The following is a 23,712-nucleotide window of genomic DNA, read 5'->3' on the forward strand; positions in this document are numbered from 1 at the left end:
TTGGCCAGACCTGGCTGGGCATGCCGGCTCTGCCACTGATTGTGAATTACAGAACCTTGGAGAAGTCATTGTCTTTCTCTGTGCCCCTCATGTAAGATGGGAAACACTGTGGCCATTGCAGGAGGGCAGACAGGTGGAACGAGTATGAAGTGCTTTGCATGTGTGTGGCATACGGTGAATGAAATGGCACTGATTGGCATTATTGATAGTAATAACAGGTTTAATTCAGGAATAAAACTGGTAAAGTAGCCCAGGCACGGTGGCTCACGCCTGTAATCCCAGCACTTTGGGAAGCCGAGGTGGGCAAATCACGAGGTCAGGAGTTTGAGACCAGCCTGGCCAATATGGTGAAACTCCATCTTTACTAAAAATACAAAAATTAGCTGGGTGTGGTGGCGCGTGGCTGTAGTCCCAGCTACTTGGGAGTCTGAAGCAGGAGAATCGCTTGAACCCGGTAGGCTGAGGTTGCAGTGAGCCGAGATGGTGTCACTGCACTCCAGCCTGGGCGACAGAGAGAGACTCTGTCTCAAAAAAAAAACAAAAACAAAACAAAAAAAACAACAACAAAAAACCTGGTAAAGTATTTTACCCAGCCTGGGTACGTGTGGTAGAGCTGAATGAAAGGGCTTAGAAAAAGATGACTTGAGAACTAGCTCAGTGGAGGAATCAGGCAGGATTTTTTGTTGTTGAGTAGGTGAAATTTGCACCTGCTTTCTCCCAGGCCTCATTGAGTTGTGTAAAATAGAGAGCTCAGGTCGCTGTGCTGGAGTGGAGGTGGGGCAGTTTACATTTAGCCAAAGGCACCGGTTGAAGAACGCATTGCTACTACGTGAGGAACATTGGGCTTTGAAGCAGAACTGGATCCACGTTCTTGCCTAGTAACTCTATCATCTAGTTTGTAAAGGGACTGAAAATTCTTATCATGACAGGAAAGGATTGGGGTATCTGCGTTGGTTTGTATAATATAGATCATATGAAAGAGCATTTAGGCTGGAGGGAGGCTTTTCACCTCTATGACTTTACTTTCACAGAGCAATTCCATCATGATTTGAAGATTTTTGAGCCAAAACTGTATTGTTCTGCTATGTGTTTTGGGGCATATTTATACATACACATTGGCTTAAATATTTCAGATGATACAAGAATATGTATGTGGGGTAAAAAGCTGAAATTTGTATTCCCCCTTCTCTAGAAGTAACCATTCTGCATAGTTAAGTCTGTATTCCACCTATTTTGTATATTATAAATACACTGGGAATATATGAGTGTATATATACATACATGTTACACAAACCAATATTTAGAGATGGAATATTGCTGTGTTGCCCACGCTGGTCTCAAACTCCTGGGCTCAAGTGATCCTCCTGCCTCGGCCTCCCAAAGTTTTGGAATTACAGGCGTGAGCCACCACGCCTGGCCTGTGTGAGTATATTTACTAATTGCTAAGTTACTGTGTTCAATACATGTCTGTTGAACTCCTCCATGTGCCAGGCATTGTTCTGAATGCCTTATATGCACTAATTCACTTAATTTTTAGAGCAGCTCTATTATTGTGATCCTTTTACAGCGACGAAACTGAACCACAGAGGGGCTGGGGACGTTGTCCAACATCACACACAGCCAGTGCTGTTGGAATTGAGGTTTGAACCCAGACAGCTGGCTTCGGAGCTCTTCGCTGTTATCATAGATGGCACACCCACACCTTAGGGCTGCCTCCCAAGCCTTGTGTCTGATACGGGCTCACCTGAGCTCTGCTAGAGCCGTGTATGTGAGGTTTCTTTCCCCTTTAAGAACACAAGTCTTGGAATTGTCCCAAACCCTGATAGGACCTCTTGAGGACCAAAAACGGATTCTTCAAGCCTGCGCCGAGGCCACATCTCTGATTTAGCTACTTGGAAGGTAGACATGGAAGGGAGTAATTTTGCCAGAGCAAAAGGTCAGGATGGCTGGGCTGACTTGGCCGGGCACAGTGGCTTATGCCTGTAATACCAGCACTTTGGGAGGCAGAGGCAGGTGGATCACCTGAGGTCGGGAGTTCGAGACCAGCCTGGCCAACAAGTTGAAACCCCTTCTGTACTAAAAATACAAAAATTAGCTGGGCATGGTGGTGGGTGCCTGTAATCCCAGGTACTTGGGAGGCTGAGGCGGAAGAATCACTTGAACTGGGAGGCAGAGGTTGCAGTGAGCTAAGAGTGCACCACTGCACTCCAGCTTGGGCAACACAGCGAGACTCCATCTCAAAAAAAAAAAAAAAGGGGGGGGGGGAAGGGGAATGGCTGGGCTGACTCATCCTAGGGAAGAGGCCCTATAGCAGCCATAGGACCTTGGCCACTTGGGTGGAAAAGGAGGAAGGAAGAGCTTCACCCATGGCAGTGACCTGGACTGCAGAAACCACACTCTAAATAGTCCACGTCCTGGAGCCTGGCCACCCCGTTTGCTTCTCTCCTCCTTGGGTAGAGGGTGTGGGGAACTTTCTACCCTGGAGGCTGAGCAGTGCATCTTCTAACCAGGGTAGGCATTTGTCCGTCCCTGGGAATACAAACAGCATTCTCATAACCAGCCCAAATACTCTTGAACAGCTTTTTGTAGGTTGGGGTGGGGCAGGGCAGAGGTTCATTTTGACTCATGGGTACCTTTTCCACTTTTACTGCTGATAACTGCATTACAGATTAAAGTTTTGTTTTTGATACTGAAGAGGGCTTAAGAGAGTTAGATAATATGGCACATGTAAGTCTGCTAAAGTAGAACCGTGGGGTAGTGTAGGAGAATCTCCTTTTAATTATGGATCATATATTGTGAGCATTAGAAGCCATGTGTGCCTAAGTTGAAAAATCAAAACATATCTTGTATTTGGGTGACCCCGGTAAGTTTGGATACCACTGCGCCTTGTGTGAACACAGAATGCTAAGGTGTAGGGATCAACAGGCTTTTTCTGGACATCTTGCGCTTCTCCCTCGGGGTAAAGTGGGGCGGCAGTAGGAACTCACGGCTGTTGGGCAGCTAATATTTGTCAGCTATTTTACATGTGGGATTCCATTTAATGCCATCTTGGAGATAAAATTATTTTATTAAAGATGAAGATAGAGGCTTAGAGAAGTTAAGAAAATTGTTCAAGGTCACATCATTTCTTTCTTTCTTTCTTTTTTTTTTTTTTTTGAGACAAGAGTTTCACTCTTATTGCCCAGGCTGGAGTGCAATGGTGCGATCTTGGCCCACCACAACCTCTGCTTCCCAGGTTCAAGCGATTCTCCTGCCTCAGCCTCTCGAGTAGCTGGGATTACAGATATGCGCCACCACGCCTGGCTAATTTTGTACTTTTAGTAGGGACGGGGTTTTTCCATGTAGGTTAGGCTGGTCTTGAACTCCCAGCCTCAGGTGATCCGCCTGACTCGGCCTCCTAAAGTGCTGGGATTACAGGCGTGAGCCACTATGCCCAGCCAAGGCCACGTAATTTCTTAAGTGGAAAGATGAAGTACTTGATGAACTCAGAAGTTTGACTTCAAGGCCCTTGATCTTTCCATAACATGTGGCTCCTTCCCTGGTTGGTGGGGAGTAACTGAAGAACTCAAGGAAGCCCTGTTTTGTGGAAAGAGGACCTGAGGGGTGTGTGGTCTCTCCAGGCTTGGAATCTGCCACGCTGGGCTTCTGAATTCTATAGCTTGGCCATATAGAGAGAAGCCCCTCATTTAAGACTTATTCTTTGGGGGAAGTGAAGGAAGGCCGCCCATATGAGGACAGGCAGAGTTGACTTTCTCAGAGCTGCTGTGGCAAGGGAGTCGGTGTCGTCACTTGCATGTGACAGAGACTCACATGCAAGTGAGTGGCAGATGAGGAGTGGGGAAGCTTCAGGATGGAAAAGAACGGCTCTCGGTGGAGGCTGTTGTGGGGGCTGGAGGTGGCTCTGCAGAAGCGCCGTGTCCTATGTGATTGGTTAGGGGCGTACTTGGCTTTCTCTGAATGATCCTAGCTGGGAAACAGGGGCCAAAATTAGGGTGGCTGTTAGTTCTGAGTCAAGTCCTGGCCGCGTGGGACAGAGTTGTCATTTAGCTTTCTGGGTTGTCGAGAGAGAACAGTCTGGCTTCCTGTCTGATGTGCTAGGCTGGCTGGCCTCCTGGCTGTTTACTGTAGATAGGAGGTTGGTTTCCTGGGCCGGCAGCTGCAGGTTGTGGTCTGAGTTCTGTCTTTATACACATGGTCAGGCATGGTCTGTTTGTATATTCAGTCCCTCATTTTTCTTGTCAGTAAAAATATCAAATGACAAATTGGATGCACTGGGAATTTTTTGGATGTCTATGTGCCCTGGAAGTTTTCATGTTCACATTTAATGAGAATGAATAGAAACAACTGGGCCATTTATCTTGAAGATTTAAAATAGGAAATCTTCAGCAATACTACCTAGGCGCCATTGCCTGTCTCTCCATCATTAGGGAATCTGTTTTGATCCACCGCTGGCTCATCGTCCACGTTTGTGGTTGATCCAGTTCCCTATACATCTTGTCTTTTGTGCATCTCATTGTTTGTTAGTGTTAGCTTTTCCACTTCATCAGTGTAGTTTATTTGTTTAACCTTTGTTGGTAGGAAGTTATTTGTGGAATTTGTGAATGGAAGGGACCTTGGAGGTCTGCTAGGTCAGCCCAGTGATTTTAAAGCTAAACGGAACTACAGGGAAACGTTCCAGCTTTTTTGGTGGCAAAACCAGGAATAGAAAGCAGCGTTCTTTCTGCCACAGTGTCATTGAAAGACAGCTAAATGTGGGCCTAAAATGCAGCACAACTAACTCATTTATCTCTGCTTCTGACTCCTGCTATCAGACATTTTAAATTGACCTTAATGTGTTAGTAGAAATATAAGAAGTACTGACTTGTTTGCATATAAGGTACCTTTTCTCCTACTCATTTGGTTGTTTGTTTCAACAGGATTGAAAAGACATTGTTATAAACTGAATGTTTATGTCTCCCCCAGATTCTTGCACTAGAGCCCTCACCCCCAGTGTGATGGTATTAGGGGATGGGACCTTTGGGAGGCGATTAGGGTTAGATGTGGTCATGAGCGTGGGCCCTGGTCTGACAGGATTAGTGCCCTTAGAAGAAGAGAAACCAGGCTGGGTGCGGTGGCTCACACCAGTAATCCCAGCACTTTGGGAGGCTGAGGTGGGCAGATCACAAGGTCAAGAGATTGAGACCATCCTGAAACCCTGTTTCTACTAAAAATACAAAAATTAGTTGGGCGTGGTGGCGTGTGCCTGTAATCCCAGCTACTCGGGAGGCTGAGGCAGGAGAATTGCTTGAACCAGGGAGTTGGAGGTTGCAGTGAGCCGAGATCATGCCACTGCACTCCAGCCTGGTGACAGAGCGAGACTCTGTCTCAAAAAAAAAAAAAGAAGAGGAGAAAGCAGAGAGCCCCTACTGCCCTGGTGTGAGGAAACAAGAAGAAAGGTGGTTGTCTGCAAGCCGGGAAGAGGTCCTTGTCCTGGAACTGAGTTGGCCGACACCTTGATCTTGGACTTCCAGCCTCCAGAGCTGTGAGAAATAAACTAATGTTTAAACCACACAGCCTATGGTATTTTTTATGGTATTTGCCTATGGTATTATGGCCATCTGAGCTGACTGATACAGAGATGGTTCCAGAATACTGTAGCCTGTATTTAAGTTGGTGATGCCATGAAAATAAATGTAGTCCATTCCTTTGTATAAAGATAGCGCTGTGAGCCCAGGCCCTTTGCTCATGTCTTAGTTGAGTCTTGTCTTCTTATAATAGCTTCCTAATTTCTCTTTTCCCTCTCTAATTTACCTTATATATCTGGATTAAATCATACATGGTATGATTTTATGCTTTATGTCTGTACAAACTCTTAGTGATTTTTTTTCATTTTATTTTATTTTTGAGACATGCCCTTGCTCTGTTGCTCAGGCTGGAATGCAGGAGTGCCATCACAGCTCACTGTAACCCTAAATTCCTGGGCTCAAGTGATCCTCCCGCCCCAGCCTCCTGAGTAGCTCCTGAGTAGCTGGGACTACAGGTGTGCCACCATGCCTAGCTAATTTTTAAATTTTTTTGTAAGGACAGGGTCTTGCTGTGTTGTCCAGAGTGGTTTCAAACTCCTGGCTTAAGCAGTCCTCTTGCCTCAGCCTCTCAAAGCGCTGGGATTACAGGCGTGAGCTGCCGCACCTGGCCCGTTGATTTTTCATTGTTAAGATCAAGGACAGGTTCCCTGTCTTGGCATTCAAGGCTCATGATCTGGGCGTGATATGCAAGTTTGGGTTTCAGTGTTTCCATTCCCGTCATCAACCTTGCATTCCAGCTTGTCGCCTAAGCCCTGTTCTGAAGCCCAGCCTGAGAGCTGCGCTTAGAATTTATACTTTCTCGTCTCTTCATCTTCTTCGCCTACGTTCTTTATCTCCATCTGGGACATCGTCTCCTCACTTCTGCCTCCTTAAATCTTCTCCATCCTTCAAGACTTGAAATACTCACTTCCTTTACGTGATCCCTGCTCTGACATCCAAGCTAGAATTAAGTTTTCTTCCTTTGAACTCTGATAGTACTTAATGTTTTTTGTCCTTTAATTACACAGCAGTCCTGTGTGTTAGGTATTATTATTTCCCCATTTTTTCATAGTTATATTGAAAATATTTACTGTAGTCGTATATTTTGAATATGTAATATGAGCGATGGAGCAACATTCAAAAAGTCCTGGAGAGTGAAAGGAAGTCCTACTCCCATCACTGCCCTGTGACCACTGTTGCCAGTTTTTTTTCTTTTTTTTCCCAAGACGGAGTCTCACTCTGTCGCCAGGCTGGCGTGTTCTTGGCTCACTGCAACCTCCGCCTCCTGGGTTCAAGCGATTCTGCTGCCTCAGCCTCCCGAGTAGCTGGGACCACAGGCGTGCACCACCATGCCCAGATAATTTTTGTATTTTTAGTGGAGACGGGGTTTCACCATGTTGGCCAGGATGGTCTTGATCTCTTGGCCTCGTGATCCACCTGCCTCAGCTTCCCAAAGTGCTGGGATTACAGGCGTGAGCCACCATGCCCAGCCTATGTGTCTTCTTTTTAAAAACACAGATGTTGGCGTAAGATAAACACTGTTCTCCACCAGTTCCCCATTGGTAAGTATTTAAGTTGTTCCTAACTGTTTGGATTAATCAATGCTGAGTTGTATGTCATTCTTGCATATTTGCATGAATATGTGCATAGGATGCATTGCTAGAAATGGAATTGTAGGATCCAAGGTTCTGCGCTTTTAAATATTGATGGTTATTGCTGGATTCCCTTCCTTTAGGATCATACCATTATCTCACTGTCAATGTGTAAGGGTACCTATTTCTGTTTCCTTGCCAACAGTTTCTTCTCAGATGTTTTGTCAATCTTACAGATAGGTTAAAAAAAAAAAGTGGCCAGGTGTGGTGGCTCATGCCTGTAATCCCAACGCTTTGAGAAACCGAGACAGGTGGATCACCTGAGGTCAGGAGTTTGAGACCAGCCTGGCCAACGTGGTGAAACCCCTGTCTCTGCTAAAAATAAAAAAAATCAGCCAGGCGTGGTAGTGGGTGCCTGTAATCCCAGCTACCCAGGAGGCTGAGGCAGGAGAATCGCTAGAACCCAGGAGGCAGAGGCTGCAGTGAGCTGAGAGTGCACCACTGCACTCTAGCCTGGGCAACAGAGCAAGACTCCATCTCAAAAAAAAAAAAAAAAAAAGTTTTGCTCTCATTTTATAGGGTAGGAAACTGAAGCTGAGAGAGATTAGATAGGTGATCTCCCTGGTCTCATAGGATGTGTGGTTCACTCATGACCTGAATTTAGTCTTCTAATTTCAAAATGCATTTTCTTTGGAGGCAAACGTATATATGTGTATATATATATTTATGGATATATAGGTATACCTACAAAAAATATATATATATTGTATATATTTAGCTTTTGACAAGGTAATACTGTAATTATGTACTATGTAGTCCCTCTCCTAGACTATAAACCTTTTCTGTAGAAGATATTTTTCAGATTTAGGGAATTTTTTTCTTGAGAGTCTAGGACAGACCTGTAAACACAGTGTAGATTATGAAACAATATACATTTCTGTTTTTTAGTCTCAAACGTATCTAAATTGTCTTTCGACTTTTCACACCTTTCAAAATAGAGATTCTAAGGGAGAAGTCCAGGGTATTTGTCTTTTAGGGATTGCAGTTTCTTTGGTAAGAGAAAGGTTGGTAGCTTTGTTAGGAACCCTTTGACCTTGTGAATGTCTTTTGTGTTTAGTTAATTATATTTTCCGTATAACTTTGAAGATTGTTTGGGGAAGCAAGTGTAGTTTAGCAGGAAAGATAATTATCTTTCCTTCTTTCATTTCTTATAGTTATAGCATTAAAAACTGCCCATAAGGCCACTAGTTTTAGTCATCACCAGAGGAAGATGACGCCAAATATGGACCTTTGCATTAGAAGTTACAAATTTTATCCAAAAAGTTTGCACATAATAATTTGGATATTGTTAAACTTTCCAAATAGAGTATATGGGTTGAATGTGAATTGTGTGTCTATATAAATATATTTATGATCTAGGAATTAACACCATTCAATTCAAAATAGCCAAATCCAAATACTGTTGGTGGGAATGTAAATTAGTTTAACCATTGTAGAAGACAGTGTGGTGATTCCTCAAAGATCTAGAACCAAAAATACCATTTGACTCGGCAATCCCATTACCGGGTATATACTCAAAGGAATATAAGTCATTATGTTACAAAGATACATGCATGCATATGTTCATTGCAGCACTGTTCACAGTAGCAAAGACAGGGAATCAACCCAAATGCCCATCAATGATAGACTAGATAAAGAAAATGTGGTACATATACACCATGGAATACTATGCAGCCATCAAAAGGAACAAGATCATGTCCTTTGCAGGGACGTGGATGGAGCTGGAAGCCTTTATCCTCAGCAAACTAAGGCAGGAACAGAAAACCAAACACCACGTGTTCTTACTTACGGAGCTGAACAATGAGAACACATGGACACAGGGAGGGGAACATCACACTCTGGGGCCTGTTGGGCGTGGGGTGAGGGGAGGGAGAGTGTTAGGAAAAACAGCTAATGCTTGCTGGCTGGCCTCAATACCTAGGGGATGGGTTGATAGGTGCAGCAAACCACCATGGCACACATTTACCTATATAACCTGCACATCCTGCACGTGTACCCCAGAACTTAACAAAACAAAAAATCCCCAGATTTCATTCAGTGAAACAGAAAATCCCAAAGCTCTTTCTCACATGGCTTGTTTATCGTTCTTAAGGCTGGATATTCGTATGTTCTGATAAGAACTCAGTCGGCTCAGAAATGTCATTTTTTAGATTCTACTAAACGTTTGTGTGGGACCTGATTAATGAAAACACAGGTTCCATTCAGCGATACAAAACAGCACATCACAACACACACAAAAATAGCCCCCTTGTTCCAAAAACACGGACATTCTACGTTTCTACCTGAAGTGCACACACACTGACTGAAGCTGTGTGTTGCAGTGATGCGTGCTGCTAGGATTGTGGCTCTGTTTCGAATTTGCTAGCCAGGCTTCGGCTTTCCAGTCAGGTATTTTTTGTTTTGTTGATGTTGTCGCCGTCCTTGAGCTGGGGTAATCTGTGTGAATTTCCCTCCACTGCTCAGCCAGATTCCTTTTCCGGGGGCTGGGCTGAGTATCTCATCCGCAGCCCTGTTTGCTGGTGACCTGGGCCGAGTGTCTCATCTGGCAGCCCTGTTTCCTAGTGATCTGGGCCGAGTGGCTCCATGAGAAGTTGCACCCATCTTCTCCAGTAGTGCACCTTTTCACAGCAAGCAAAACATTTCCACCACGTTTCTAGGGGGCCGTGCACTAGTTCTTTTCTGGGCATCAGAAGACCTGGCTTTGTTCTGGTTCAAGCAACAGCTGGTGAGTTACCAAAGACAAGTCCCATCTGTCCCCTGGTCCTTTGCTTTGTAAGTAGAATGACAGTCGGAGTGGGCATCACTGCCCTGGTCTCTGTGCGGTGCTGAGTGTTGTGGGGATGAAGGCTAAGTGTCAGGCTGTGTTTCCACCTCTAGGGGATTGCAGTCCAGTGAAAGACACAGGAGGAAAGCTAATAGCCCCGGGCAGGTACACAGAACCAGAGGCATTTGGAAGGGTGGTTCCAAACTCCTTGGTGTGATTGATGTGATCACAACAGACATTTTATCTCTAAGTTTTGGGCCATTGGACCAAGAGAAGAGAGAGCTGGTGTTGAGTTGTAGTGAGAGGTGGGTGGTTCGTGTGCATGCTCTGCCTGGCCTGGATTCTGAGGCTCGTTCCATTTTACCTTGTTTCCACCTTCTTCATGCATCTGCTTGTTTCTCCAGAAAAATTGCAATAAATTCCTTTCAAAAACTTTACAGAAGCAATAGATGCTCATTGAAAATAGTTCAAATGATATGGAAGACAGAAAGAAAGTGAGTGTTTTTCTTTTGTATGTTTGGATGAATGTGTCTTTGGGGTAATCACTGTTAACACTGAGTGTATTTCCTTCCAGATCTTTTCAGTGTACCTACAAATACATATGTACACTTTGTAAAGAACAAAATAGTACTGATAAACATTGAGTCCCCCTACTCCCACTCAGCAGTCTACATGGACATCCTTTCATGATGATACAGTGAGACCTGATTGACTCCTTTTGTTCGCTGGAGTGCTAGGTAATAATAGCTAAAGATAACTCACCTTCAGTGGGCATTTACCATGTGACAGGGTCTGTGCGCCAGGCGGGCTACATGAAGTGGGTCTTAAGGCTTTTTACAACAATGCTATGGGTGAACACAGTAATTGTTAACATTTTGCAAATGATAGAATTGCAGTAGAGAGAAGCAAAGCTGCTTGCTCAAACTCACGGCACGATTCCCGAGAGAGAGAGAGAGAACACTTTTAAAACAATTGTTGTTATAATCAGGTGATTTACGATCATTTCAAGAAATAGTGCATTCAGTGAATACATTCAGTGTCTGGTACAGCCCGGGAGCTGCTCCTGAAAATGGCACTGGGCTAGAGGTAAAGGGAGCAGTGCACTGGCCCTGGGCCCCTAGTGCAAGGAGGGAGGTCCCAGGGAGAGGGGGCATGGAGAGGAGGTCTCTGGACAAACCTTGTAACATCCCTTTCTGCTGAATCTGGTCCGAGGTCTGGTTCTTGACATGTACACTTCTCAGAGATACTTGGTTTTGATTTTTATCGTGGTTCACCTGAGCAGCCATGGTTTCAAGCTGCCTGGAGGTGTGGTCTGGAAGGCCAGTGCTGTGCCCACCCTTCCCACTCCTGCAGGAGGGGGAGGGGAGTCATCCTGGGACTAGAGGGCTTCGCCTATAATCAGCTATCTCATAGTAAGTGGATTTGATGCTGGTTTCGCTAGGTCAGGAAATTTCCCATTTGGAAGGAAAATTGATACTTGTTTTTGGGTTTTGCTGAGGAGCCACAGGGTTTAGAGCAGGGGCTGGAAGCTTTTTGAGACACAAGTGAGTGCAATCAGACATCCTCCATGAAACTTGGAAATAAAGACGGTGTTCCAGAGAGGTCTTTGGGATATAAATATTTCTGTAACAGAATGGCACTGGATGTCTGCTGTATTGTTTTCTCTGCTATTTTGGCAAGTTTTATTTGGGTATGTGTCTCCTGTACAGAAGGCGTGACATCAGTTTTTGCCACCAAGTATTTACAGCAGTTGGTACCTCCTATGTGGGTCACTTTTGTGCCGTGGTTTCTTTGGGGAAATTGCAGGTCTCCTACCCAAAGCACATTGCCCATTTCAAGGTGCTCCTGGTTTCTGAACACCTACGGCAGTGCCTTCCAGGTGGGTGAAGCCAGCCGAGGAAGTGCCTCTCCCCAGCAGGTGGGGACTGGTGATCACCTGAGTGAGGAGGCCAGGGATGAGCCCTGGACTAGAACTTGTGACCGGCTGCTTTTCTTTCCCCTCCTCTCCCTCCTATTTTTCCACCACCCCCACTTATAAAAAAATTCGTATTAAAAATTAAGTAATTATTTTGGTTTTCTTTATCCGCTATTCCTTGGTAATTGTATGTAGAGTGAGCCTGGGAAAGTGAAAAAGAAAGGAAAGTTGTACTTAGCTTCAAATGATCATACCAGCTACTCTCCATTGAGGGGCTTGCCGCAGGGCGGCTTTGTCAAGTGGCTTTGTGGAGGTTCTCCTTTCAGTCCTCAGCCTTAACCAGCAGAGGCAGGTGGTACTTCTTCCTGGTTAATGTTGAGGAAGTTGAGCTCAAAGTGGTTATGGGACCTTCCCAAAGTCACATAGGAAGTAGCAGAGTAGAACCAAACACAGATTGTCTCTGAATCAGGCAGGTTGTCTGATTCCAAAATGGGCTCTTAACTTTTGGAGGTCAAAAAGCTGAACAGACACAGATACTTCTTTTTCCTTCTTCTTCTTCTTCATTTTTTTTTTTTTAGACAGGGTTTTGCTATGTCACCTAGGCTGGTCTAGGCTCAAGCAGTCCTCCTGCCTTAGCGTTCCGAGTAGCTGGGCTTACAGGTTTGTGTCACCACACCCAACCGAACAGACATTTCTTGAAAGAAGACATACAAATGGCCAAAAAATACGTGAAAAAAAATGCTCAGTATCACTTATAATCAGAGAAATGCAAATCAAAACCACAGTGAGGTATCATCTCACCTGTTAGGATGAGTATTATCAAAAAGACAAAAAAATAACAAGTGCTGGCGAGGATATGGAGAAAAGGGAACTCTTACACACCGCAGGGGGGAATGTAAACTAGAGCAGCTGGCTGAGCGCGGGGCACACACTGACATCCCGGCACTTCAGGAGGCCGAGGCGGGTAGATCACCTGATGTCAGGAGTTTGAAACCAGCCTGGCCAACATGGTGGAACCCCGTCTCTACTAAAAATACAAAAATTAGCTGGGTGCAGTGGATCACGCCTGTAATCCCAGCACTTTTGGGAGGCTGAAGTGGGCAGATCACTTGAGGTCAGGAGTTCAAGACCAGCCTGGCCAACGTGGTAAAACCGCATCTCTACTAAAAAATACAAAAATTTGCCGGGTGTGGTGGCGGGCGCCCGTAATCCCAGCTACTGGGGAGGCCGAGGCATGAGAATCACTGGAACCTGGGAGGCAGAGGCTACAGTGAGTGAGCTGAGATCGCGCCACTGTACTTCAGCCTGGGCAACAGTGAGACTCTGTCTCAAAGAGAAAAAAGAAAAAGAATTAAGAGTAAGCTAGTGCAGCCGCTATGGAAAACAGTATGGAGATTCCTCAGAAAACTACAAATAAAACTACAGTGTGATCCAGCAGCCCCACTGTGTAGATTTCCAAAGAAAAGGAAATCAGTGTCGGAGGAGCATCTGCACCTCTGTGTTTCCTGCAGCACTGTTCACCATAGCCGAGATACGGAATCAGCCTCGGTGTCCAACAGCAGATGATGGATAGAGAAAATGTGGTCTTTATACACAGCGGAGTACTATTCAGCCATAACACAGAATGAAGTCCTGTTATTCTCAGCAACGTGGGTGGAACTGGAGGACATTATGTGAAATAAGCCAGGGACAGAAAATTAAACACCACATGTTCTCTTGTGTGGATAACAAGAATATATAGTTTCAGGCTGGGCGTGGTGGCTCATGCCTGTAATCCCAGCACTGTGGGAGGCCGAGGTGGGTGGATCACCTGAGGTCAGGAGTTCAAGACCAGCCTGGCCAACATGGCGAAACCCCATCTCTACTAAAAATACAAAAATTAGCTGGGCGTGGTGGTGGGTGCCTGTAACCCCAGCTACCAGGGAAGCTGAGGCAGGAGAATCGCTTGAACCTGGGAAGCAGAGGTTGCAGTGAGCCGAGATCACGCCACTGCACTCCAGCCTGGGTGACAGAGCGAGACTTTGTCTCAAAAAAAAAAAAAAAAAAAAAGAATATATAGTTCCAGATAATTGGAGGAAGAGTATTGAACGTTACCAACACAAAGAAATGATCAATGTTTGAGATGGTGGATATGCTAATTACTCTGATCATGTACATTACATGTATTATAACATCACTGTATGTACCCCATATGCACAGTATACAATTATGTGTCAAAAAAAGAAAAAGCTGAACTTCGATTGGAATGGCTATGAAGTAGCTAGCTTTTTCATATTTTTGGTATAGACCCTAGGCATTTATTTTAACTAAACTACCCTTGGCTTCAGGAAATGTGTAGTATTTGAATTTTAGCCTTGCATTTTATAATACAGAGAAGTAAAACTTTAGACTTGCTTTAGATACAGTCACAGGGGTTTGCAATGATGACTTTTTTGTGTAATAAGTGGGAAATATTCCTTAATTAATAAGCATACATGCTCATTTTCTTCCCCTTATACATTTTTAGTTGTTGTCCGAGCATTGTGATACTCATGTAAACGGTATGCGGTATCTTAGGTAGGAATCAGAATTTTAAGGTAAGAATACTTAGAGTTATATATTTTTCAAACTTTCAAGCTGGACATTTTACATGTCCATTATGTAATTGTAATTAAAGTTTCACAAAGACAATACCCATCTTTAATATGGGTGATGCGCTAGCATTTTTTTTTTTTTTTTTTTTTTGGAGACAGGGTCTCACTGTCTCCCAGGCTGGAGTGTAGTGGTGTGATCATGGCTCACTGCAGCCTCAGCCTCATAGGCTCAAGAGATCCTCCCACCTCAGCCTCCCAAGTAGCTGGGACCACAGGTGTGCAACACCATGCTCAGCTAATGTTTAAAGTTTTTTGCAGAGACAGGGCCTCCCTATGTTGCTCAGGCTGGTCTGGAATTCCTGGGTTCAAGTGATACTCCTGCTTCATCCTCCCAAAGTGCTGTGATTACAGGCATGCGCCACTGTGCCTGGCCCCATGTAAGTGGGATGATGACTTGAGCCTAGGAGTTCCAGACCAGCCTGGGTAACATGGCACAAGACCCTGTCTCTACAAAAACTAAAAAAATTAACTGGGCATGGGGGCACCTGCCTGTGGTCCCAGCTACTCCAGGAGGCTGAGGCAGGAGGATAACTTGAGCCCAAGAGTCGAGGCTGCAGTGAGCTATGATCTTGTCATTGCATTCCAGCCTGGGTGACAGAGTGAGACCTTGTCTCAAAAAAATTGCTGGCTGCCTGATTATTCATAGAAAAAAAACCTGAACTCTGATCTAAACCTCATACCTCATATAAAAATGAACTCAAAATGGACCATGGACTAAAATGTAAAATGCAAAATAAAGATGAAAAGAGGAGCTACAGACGGGGAGAAACTAATTGCAAACCACATGTCTGATAAAGGACTCATATCTATAATATATAAAGAACTATCAAAGTTCAGCAGTAAAACCAAACCATCTACTTTGAAAATGAGTAAAAGACATGAAGAGACATTTCAGGTAACATATAAGCACATGAAAAGATGTTCAACATCATTAGCCATCAGAAAAATGCACGCTAAAGCCACATCACTATACACCTATCAGAATGGCTAAAATAAAAAGTAGTAACAAAACCAAATGCTGGTGAGGATGCGGGGAAACGGCATCATTCACACTTGGCTGGTGGGAATGGAAGATGGCACAGCCATTCTGGAAAACAGTTTGACGGTTTCTTAAAAAACTAAACGTGCAATTGCCATAGGACACAGCACTCACATTCACGGGCAGTTATCCCAGAGAAATGAAGACTAATGTTCACACAAAAGCCTATATGTATCTGTTCATAGCAGCATTATTTATAAAGGCCAGAAACTGGAAACAGCCCGGACACCACTCAGCAGGTGAATGGTTAAACAAACTGGTGCACCCAGGCCCTGGATACCACTCTGCAATCATTAATGACATCCTTGTTCATCAGTCTTTCAAACTAGAAACCACCATCATGCATAATACCCTTTTTTCCATCCTGGGTCTGAGTGGACTTCATTTTGCATTTCTTTCTTTTTTTTTTTTTTTTTTTGAGACGGAGTCTCGCTCTGTCGCCCAGGCTGGAGTGCAGTGGCGCAATCTCGGCTCACTGCAAGCTCCGCCTCCCGGGTTCACGCCATTCTCCTGCCTCAGCCTCTCTGAGTAGCTGGGACTACAGGCGCCCGCCACCACGCCCGGCTAATTTTTTGTATTTTTAGTAGAGATGGGGTTTCACCGTGGTCTCGATCTCCTGACATCGTGATCCGCCCGCCTCGGCCTCCCAAAGTGCTGGGATTACAAGCGTGAGCCACCGCGCCTGGCCTTGCATTTCTTTCAAATGCATTTTCTCTCTGTCCTTTCTGGTTGCGCCTCATGCTGAATTTGAACTGTTGTAAGAGCCACCTAATTGTTTCTCTGCCTCATCATGGAATCCTTTCTACATTTAATTCCCCGCAGTGCCATTGGAACAATCTTTCCAAAACATGAACAAACTAACTTAAAAGAAATATCCCAGGTAGCCTTCCAAATAAGTGTAAGCTTTCTGTTAGAAGTTTTACTTCTTGTCTATAGGGAACCCCAGGACTCTAGAGAGATGGATTTGCTGTCTGCATTTTAAGATCAGGCAGAAATTCCTGGAGGGGCCTGTGTGGAATAGTGGCACAAGTACTGGTTCTCAAATCAGAGGCCCTCATATCCTGGTTCTAATACTAGCTGGATATTCTTGGGAAAGTTTTGGTTTCATAAACTCAGAAACTCCATTTCTTAAAAAATGGAGACGAGGAAGCATACTCAAGGGATCACACAAGGCTGCTGGGAGGAGTGGATGAGGGGCATGGTGAAAATGCTGTGCAATCCATAAAGCATGTCATATGTGTGAGAAGTGGAGCTGTGTGAATAGCGGCTCTGGAATCATTGTATGAAAACGATAGCACATTCGTAGTTCTGCCTGATGATACCACTGGGCGTCTGTGTTGTACATGCCTGCAACATGGGCGAGGCCTGGGTCAGTACAGCTCACAGTTTGGTTTTCATGCAGTTAGAAAGGCCCGAGAGGACCCTTCCCCCCTCCAGCTGTAGGAAGGAGGCGGCTGTCTCCTGCCTATATTTGGTGGGATTGTCTCTGGCTCCTTAGGGACAGGAATGCAGGGAGTGGGGGAAGAAAGCCGTCCTGACTGCTGGCTAGTCAGCCTTCCCCCAGGGAGGAGTGGAGGGGTAATTTCGTGGTAACTTGCCAAGTCTTTCTCAACCCATCTGCTCGTAGAAATGACCAGCATGACAAGTAAAAGACCAGTTAGAGACAGATGGGCTGTGTGTCCCGTGCGTTTATGGCTTTGTGGCCTCAGAGCTGCCAGGACTCAATAGCTTCCTGGGGAATGCTGGGTCAGCCAAGGGGCTGAAAAAAGTGAGAGGAAGAAAATCCACCCCTCGGTGCTCTGGTCTGGGAGTGATTACTGAAGAGAGCGGCATGGAGGGCCCAGCCGTGGGGTGCCTCTCAAGCACGCCCTCATCGCAGTGGGAATGAGTGTCTCAGCCTCCCTAGGCCTCCGTGATTTTCATGTGTCACATACTCACCTCCAGCAGAGATGTCTATGGTGACGAGACGAGACAGCATCATAGCACACGTGGCCACTTAGTAGGCTCACAGTGAGTGGACGCTGGAGTCAGTGGAACAGGAGACTGGGTGCTGCGTGTGGACGCACTTACGTGCTCGTGGCACGGGTGAACGGGGGAGAGGGGGACGCTCTGCAGTTCTCCTTTTGGTCTGTTACCCCCGCTGTTGTGAGCAGAGTCCGTGAGTGTAGTCTGTTGCCCCAGTTGACTTGGTAAGCTGATTGCTCAATTTTCTGCTTCCACTTTTGATTTCTCAAGAATGGGAAAAGGAATACTTCAGTTACTTTTCTGGTTGATGGCATAAATTCCTTTATATCACCTTAATGTTTTTTTATTTCTATATATTTTGAATTCTGGAGGTTGCCTAACATCTGTGTTTTTATGCCTCACCCTCTCTGTAACTGTTGGCTTCACCAAGACCAGAGAGAAGTGACCGGGCCGGTTGGTAGCAGGGCTAGGACTGGAATTCCCCAGCCTTTTGACTCCCAGCAGCCTCTGTTTTCTGTATTGCACTGCTTTTTCCTGTTGCGACCCCTGTTAGGACAGTGGACGTGAAATATAGCTGGGCGCTTTTGGGGGTGTGCTAGGAGTGTGGCAGATGCCTCAGACTGGCATTTTTCCCTGATTCTGAATTCTCATGGCTCAGAGTCAGTCCCTAGGCCACTGACCGGGAAGATACAGGAAGTTGTTTTCCATGGCAACCTATACCAGGGTATTTTTTTCACCCGGCAATTTAATTGGTTTGGACTGGAATAAATCTCCGAGATTGGTTTCTTTGCCAGTGTTATTAGGGAGTGCAGCCTGACTTGTCTTAGCCTGATTCGTAGTGCTTAGAATCTCAATGAGTGTGTGTTGAACTGAGCCGAAGTGTGAGAGCGTCTTGGACAGTGGTTTGCAACCCTAGCTGCATCTGGGGGGCCGTGAAAAAAGCATGCATGCTGACTCCAGACCAGTTGAAATAGAATCTGCAGGAATGGAGCCTGGGCAGCTATTGTTCTGTTAAAAACCCCCAGATGGTTCTGATATACAGTAAAAATTGAGATCCACTGATCCACGATGAATTGGAGTCCTGGATCATAGACATGCCTTATGCTTTCACTAACTTAGAATGGCTCTTTCGCTTTGGAACCGTGAAAAAAATGTTATGCGAACAAATGTGGAAATTGCCTAAATGCCACATCCTGTTACTACCTGCCATGAAGTATATTTACCAGTTATTCACTCTATTCTGATCTCTACCCATTCCACCTTTTCATGGAACAATAATTTCACAGTTGGCTGTGCAGAACCAGAGTAAGTCTAGTTTGATTGGCAGGAAACGATTTTGGATATGAAGTACTCTTTAGGCATTTATTGAACTCTTGTTTGTACCACTGCTGTGCTGGACAGTTTATAAATATTACTTCTTTAAGCAAGGGCTGTGGAGTCAGGCTGCCTGGGTTTTGCTAACTAGCTGTGTAATTTGGGGCAAGTTTTTAAGCTTATATAAACCTGACTTTCGTCTGTGAAATGGGATGACAAGGGGTCATTATCATCTCACAGGATTGTGCAAATACGTGTGTACAGTGCTTAGTTTGGTGCCTAACACATAGTAACTGCTCAGTTATTACACCATCATCATCATATTTAAATGTAAATATTAAGAGCTAATAAATTTGTAAAAGGTAGTATACCCTTACCCCTTGAACCAAAGACTACTTTAGTTTTAAGTGATTGGGTTAATTTATCACTTAAATATTGGCCTCTTGAATACCTTGAATTTCAATTGAATGTAGCCAGAGGATTTTATAATGGGACCGTTGCCTCTATAAGTTGGAGCTTTGTTTGTTTGGTTTCACTTCCTACACTAAGCATGTGGCTGTGCGCACCTTTATGGTGACTTCTGGTACTGGGGAATCAAAGCTTCATTAGCTTCTTTGGAGGACATGATCTTATGCTATATGAAGCACTCAGACTTCATTAACTATGTACCATCCAGACAAGAACAGGTGCTTCCTATGGCAGCCTGTCCTTTTCTTAGCTCTCTCATCAATCTAGCCTGTTCCTCCTATTCCTCTTTATACTAGAAGTTCTCTTTGAACAAGGAATGTTGTTTTGCCACTGCTAGGTCCCCAGCAATTAGTAATGCAATTGGTAATATTTAGGAGGCACCTACTATGCCTCCTAAATATTAATAGATGATAATCTAGCAGAACACAAGATAAATCCACAAGTTGAGATTTAAGCTGTGTGGTATGAAAGCTGCATTGGCAAAGTTATTAAATCAATTAAATCAATTTTGTTAATACAAGTTTAAAATATCTTAGTAACTGACTTAATTCAGTAATCATTTACTGAGTGTCTTCTTCTAGGCTAGACATTGGGGGCGGAAAAGTAATAATATATGATCCCTGCCTCCTGCGCAGGAAGTCTAGTGTGATGGACAGACACAAGCCAATGGCTGCCACGGAATATGGCGAGTATTAAGATAAAGGGGCACCCTGTGTGCCCTTGGAGCGTAGAGCAGGGCTTGTGTTCTGGGAACATGGGCTCCATGTGGAAACACAATTTAAATTAATAATTATTATTATTTTTTGAGACAGAGTCTTGCTCTGTTGCCCAGGCTGGAGTACAGTGGTGTAATCTCGGCTTACTGCAAAGTGCTCCCCCCAGGTTCAAGCGATTCTCGTGCCTCAGCCTCTTGAGTAGCTGGGATTACAGGTGTGTGCCACCACGCCCGGCTAATTTTTGCATTTTTAGTAAAGACAGGGTTTCACCACATTGGCCAGGCTGGTCTTGAACTCCTGACATCAGGTGATCCTCCCTCCATTAGGTGATCCTCCTGCCTCAGCCTTCCAGAGTTCTGGGATTATAGGCGTGTATGTATTCATGCTTTTAAATATCTGTGGGTAGCACTTAACTTTAAATGGGTGCTAATTAAACTATTGAATGGCTTTAGTATGGATTGAATGGCTTTGCTTGGGCCTCATTTTTAATTTCCTTCATTAGAGGAAAAAAAAATGCAGATTGAATATCCCTTATCCAAACTGCTTGGAACGAGAAGTGTCTCAGATTTTTTTACATTTTTAGATTTTTGAATATTTGTATTATACTTGCTGGTTGAGTATCCTGAATTGAAAAATCCAAAATCTGAGCTGCTCCAATGAACATTTCGTTGAGCGTCACATTGGCACTCTAAAAGTTACAGATTTCGGAGTTTCTGGTTAGGGAGACTGGTCCTGTATGGGTGCTGGATTGTTGCAGGAGTTCTGGACCAGAGGTTAGGTGACTAGGCTTTGGTTTTCGCTTTGTTACTAAACAGGCTATTTTCTTCCATAATCTCGGCTTTAGATCCCTCGGTTGTCAAAGAAGGGGTTGGGCCATCTGATGTTTAAGGCCTCTGTTAGTTCTGACTTTGAGATATCTGGTTTCAATTCATCTTCCTTAGGCGTGGACAAAGAACATGGGAATTTTGAAATTGTTAGTCAACATTTACAGGGATGTTGCAGCCTAGTTTTGGGTAAAGGTCATCTTTAGTGAGGCCAGGGAGAAGCAGTGGTTTAGCTGCCAGCTGAGAGGGGTAAGTGGTCCTATTAATTTTCCTCTGTTTTGTAGCAAAAGCATTGTTAAGGTCACAGCATTAGTGGAATTAGCTGGAAAGGGGAGGGGAACTCACTGTTACAGGTTATATTGAATGTCTTTTAAGTCGCTAAATGCTTTTTATGAATATGTTTTTCAGGATTTCAATGTTGTATCATTTCTCTGTGTTGCACAGCACAGGAAATTTAATACCATCATGTGACATTTGAATGCTCTTTTTTTTTTTTTTTTTTTTTTTGAGGTGGAGTTTCACTCTTGTCACCCAGGCTGGAGTGCAGTGGCGCGATCTCAGCTCACTGCAACCTCCACCTCCCAAGTTCAAGCGATTCTTCCGCCTCAGCCTCCCGAATAGCTGGGATTACAGGTGCCCATCAGCATGCCTGGCTAATTTTTGTATTCTTAGTAGAGATGGGGCTTCACCATATTGGCCAGGCTGTTCTTGAACTTCTGACCTCGGGTGATCCACCCGCCTTGGCTTCCCAAAGTGCTGGGATTACAGGCGTGAGCCACCACGCCTGGCCTTGAATGTTCTTTCTGTGGGAATCTACAAAAGCCAGCTTTTGAGTCTAGTGGCAGAAAACCTCTTCATTGTTTAGCTGTGCTGTGAGTTTGGAGGGCTTCAAGCCCATCTGAAAAGCTGTAGTATTTTATGTCAGTTGGTGTCTTGGAGAACTTAATGAGCACTGGGCGGAGTGATGCTGTCACAGTTCATGAGCTGTTTGAGGCTCTCGAAGCCTAGATACTGCGGTCGCCTAAACACATCGGCTGGACTCACTATTTCTCTTGGGAGTAGGGGGATGGAAAACGCTGTGGTCTTAACTCTGCTCTTAATTTTACAGTGCTGTTATTAATGATAATGATTTCATATGTTTGTATTTTGCTTTGTAATTCACAGAGAATTTTAAAATCCTTTATCTGATTGTATTCCCTCAGCAGTTCTGTGAAAAAGGCAGGGCAGTTTTCATATCTTCTGTTTCCCCGTGATTCTCTTGTGGCTCACAGAAGCTAAGAGCCTTCAGCGAGGTCATAGGGTGAATGAGTCGCAGGGCTGGGAGTAGAGGCTCAGGCTTCTAGTGACCCTGTTTCTTCCTCGATAGCTCGCTCTCGTGGCGCTCTGCTCAGGTAACTCTGCATGCTGGGTTTGGTCTTTTGTAAATCCCTGTCCTATTTGGAGAGAGGTTCTTGGGACGTTTCTATTCATTTTGGAGCATTGAGGTATCTTGTCCTCTCTCCCTCCTCCCAGATGCATGGGCATTTCTGCAGGCCCCCAGGCTAGCCCTTGTGCGTGGGGGCGTCTCCTGCCTCCACGTTGCGTGCTTGTCCCCGTCGGGAGGTACTCTTCCCCGCATGGAGCCCCCTTGTGCCTGCCTCCACACTGCAGGCTGTTCAGTAAATGTTACTGACTCAGCATTGTTGTTTTAGAAATGGGATGGGATATGGATGCCAAGTTCTTTTCTGTGTGAAGGTTGTGATTGTATCATCTCGCCTTCCCCGTGTGTGCTCCTTGAGGAGGGTGTCCCTGTGCTGTGGTCATCTGTGTTCCCTAGGGTGCCTCCCTTGGAGTCCCGGCCGCAGCAGACGCGCAGTCAGTGCTCATGGCCTAAATGAGAGGAAGGCCAACAGAGCCATTAAATCTGGAAAATGACAAGTGAGGGAAAGGAATTTTTATTTAAGGCATGTGAAAAAGAAATCTTTTTAGAAAAGTTGACCTGTTTCTCAACTGGAGTTGAATTTCAGCTCAGAAAAGCAGCTGTGCGCCCAGAGGGCTTTGGGATTTCAGTTTGTGACAGATGAATTTAATTTGTTGTTGTATGAATGTATTATCCTTTTGTGGTTTTATTAGACTTTTCTCCCAAATGGAATAGATTTTTCTATAAAAGTCACACTTCCTTTTTGAGAAGTGTAACACTAATTTTATGGGATGGTCTCCCAGAAGATTACCTGCCAGGAACCAAACACGCTGCCTCAGACTCATGGCCCCTGGTTTCTGCCTGTGCAGCTGCCGGGGAGAGAGGCACGCTCGAGCTGAAATCAAGACACATGTCTGCATCTTGCTCTTTCTTTACTGCTGTTTCGTCTCTGAGCTGGCATGCCTTCAACTTCTAGGAGCTTGGTGGGTGTAGACACATTACGGTATGGAGGAGGGATATGGTGTTGCAACAGCCAGGAGACTCGCTGCTGTCTCTGTTCTCTCACTGCTCTGACTGTATAAGTCACATTTGTAGGGCTGGGCACAGTGGCCTACACCTGTAATCCCAGCAGTTTGGGAGGCCGAGGTGGGAGGATCGCTTGAGCCCAGAGTTTGGGACCACTCTGGGCAATATAGCGAAACCCCATCCCAACAAAACATAAAAATTAAAAAATTAGCCAGGTGTGGTGGCTCATGCCTGTAATCCCAGCTTGAGAGGCTGAGGTGCGAGAATCACTTGAGCCCAGGAAGTCGAGGTTGCAGTGAACCATCGTGCCTCTGCTTTCCAGCCTGGTCAGAGCAAGACCCCGTCTCAAAACAAAACAAACAAACAAACAAACAAAAAACCATTTGTAATAGTGGTAGTAGTTAACTTCTGAAAGTTTGGAGAAAAGTTACTAAATAACCTGTGACCATGGACA

General features: G+C 44.9%; 1 protein-coding gene across 5 annotated transcripts in view; it reads left to right on the plus strand.

The window, feature by feature from the left end:
- Positions 1-23,712, plus strand: part of AFAP1 (actin filament associated protein 1) — a 194,089-nt gene that overhangs the window by 11,582 nt on the left and 158,795 nt on the right. Inside the window, exon 1 of one of the 5 annotated variants that reach the window (XM_063619719.1) lies at positions 9,792-9,920. The exons of 3 other annotated variants lie outside the window; for them this stretch is intronic. The gene's annotated coding sequence lies outside the window, so the exon portion shown is untranslated. Of the gene's footprint in view, positions 1-9,791; positions 9,921-23,712 lie in introns of those variants that run through there. One more of the 5 variants, XM_063619718.1, reaches the window with a different exon arrangement.

This window comes from Symphalangus syndactylus, chromosome 16 (assembly GCF_028878055.3).
Source record: "Symphalangus syndactylus isolate Jambi chromosome 16, NHGRI_mSymSyn1-v2.1_pri, whole genome shotgun sequence".
Classification (NCBI taxonomy): domain Eukaryota; kingdom Metazoa; phylum Chordata; class Mammalia; order Primates; family Hylobatidae; genus Symphalangus; species Symphalangus syndactylus.